Genomic DNA, 2,318 nt, shown 5'->3' on the forward strand with positions numbered 1-2,318 from the left:
AGCAAAAAATTATGTATTTCTCTCTGAACCAACGAAACCTAGCGGCATCCCCTTTTCCCACGCAGGAATGGTGGTTAAATCTCCCCTCCCCCTCCCCCTTCCCCCTCCCCTTTTGGGTCTTCTGAGAACAAACATAATAACCAACATGTACCGCTATTACGTGATATACTGTACACATTCTCACGCCCCCTGTGTGTGTGTGCTGGAATGGCGAGTGTCCGAGGGTGTGCTTGAGGCGCGTCCAACGACAGCGGATTAGCACACGTTAAGTACATGTTACGGAACCCTTTGTTGATGTTTTTTTTTTTTTTTTTTTTTTTTTTTTTTTTTTTTTTTTATAGAGAAATGTTGGGAGTGAAGTTGTAGTATGTTTTGACCTAGTTACAAGAGCTGTGTGTGTATTCCCGGCCTGTTATAAGAGCTATGTGTGTATCCCTGGCCTGTTACAAGAACTATGTGTGTATTCCCGGACGAGAAATATATATTATCCGGACGAGAAATATATATTGATTTTCCTGTTTTTTTTTTTTTTTTTTTTTTTTTTTTTTTTTTTTTTGTCATCTCATCAATACATGTAATATCTACACCTGAATTTTTTTCCTCAACTGAGATAATAATCGCTTCATATAACAAAAAATTCGCCACAAATTCACAAACAATACAAAAGATTTAATTAATAATATTTTGACGTCAACCGATATCAGTCTTAAAGACGTCTTGGTTATAAGCAAAAATCTTCTAGAAAATGTTTTTATTATTATTAGACTTCACCACCGTATTTTTTTTTTTTTTTTTTTTTTTTTTTTTTTTTTTTACGTTAGAGTTAATGGGTGTAGTACCACCACTATAGCAATACATTCTATCAAATTAAGATGTACATGACAGGCTGGTGATGATTCATGACAGGCTTTTGATGATTCATGACAGGCTGACAGGCTGGTGAGGATGATTAATTTCATGAATGCCATGTTGGTGGTCATGATTATTATTAGAAATACTGCGATTCTTTCAACCATTTGATATACAGTTACGTTTTCAATCATTTGGGAATACACCGATGCTATGAATCGTCTGAAAAATACAGCTATTAAACCGATTCTCTGAATTATTTGAAACACGCCGATTATATCAGTTATATGAAATACAATGAGGATGATAATTATTCGAAATCTTATGAGGCCAAGTTGCATGCAGTTAATCAATCGCCAACTTTTAATACTCTTCATTACCAACATTGCTGCATTGTAATTGGGAGGAAGAGACTGCGTTCCGTGTTAAATGACCATTGGCTAGATTGCACTTTTGCAAAGAACAAGAAGAAAGAAGAAATTAATATGGACCAGTTACTTATGCGCAAAATGGGAATATTTATCCGCCCTTCTTAATTTTTCTTGGAATAGAATTCTGCTATTGCATTTTTCGTCCTTCCGATGATATATATTATATACATAAATGTATATATAATATATATACATATATATATATATATATATATATATATATATAATATATATACATGTGTATATATATTCATATATATATATATATATATATATATATATATATATAGTGTTGCCATGTGAAGTAATTAATTTGCTTAGGCACAATATAATGCATCCACGATAAAACACTGCCTTTTGAAACACCTGTTTCAACTGTGTGCATGCGACCAGATCACTGAATATACAATTTACATTATTCTCATAACAAATCACGTACAAAGCAATATTTTAGTCACCCAAACCCCAGTACTCTTTCACTCAGAAGTTTTGCCACTCAGGATAATTCACGAAGTATTTTAACACGGAACACAATAAACACCATAATGGCCCTGATTTCAAAGCCGCTCGTCACCGGAATCGATTCAAACGCAATAGATTCTCCAAACACTTCGGGTATTCGCAGTCACGGAAGGGTTCGATCCCGCTCTTCGCACGTACTTATTCCAGACTGTTTTGAGCGAAAGAGTCTCGTCTCCGTATGTGTGTGTATATGTGTGTTGTGTGTGTGCGTGTGTGTGTTAATGTGTGTGCGAGATGACACTTGAGTGCTTCACAGACACACTCCGAAGCTTCACGGATGACTCCCGCCCGGAACCCGCCACGTGACGATTTATGATCATCTTTTGGACGTAAGATAGTTCTTCGGCTTACATATGTACAGTATATATGTGTGTGTGTGCATGTGTATATATACATATATATGTATATGTTTATATATACATATACATATATATGTATATACATAAATATATAGACCGACCGACCGACCGACCGACACACACACACACAACACACACACACACACACACACACACA

Source organism: Penaeus monodon, chromosome 16, assembly GCF_015228065.2.
Source record: "Penaeus monodon isolate SGIC_2016 chromosome 16, NSTDA_Pmon_1, whole genome shotgun sequence".
In the NCBI taxonomy this organism is placed as follows: Eukaryota; Metazoa; Arthropoda; class Malacostraca; order Decapoda; family Penaeidae; genus Penaeus; species Penaeus monodon.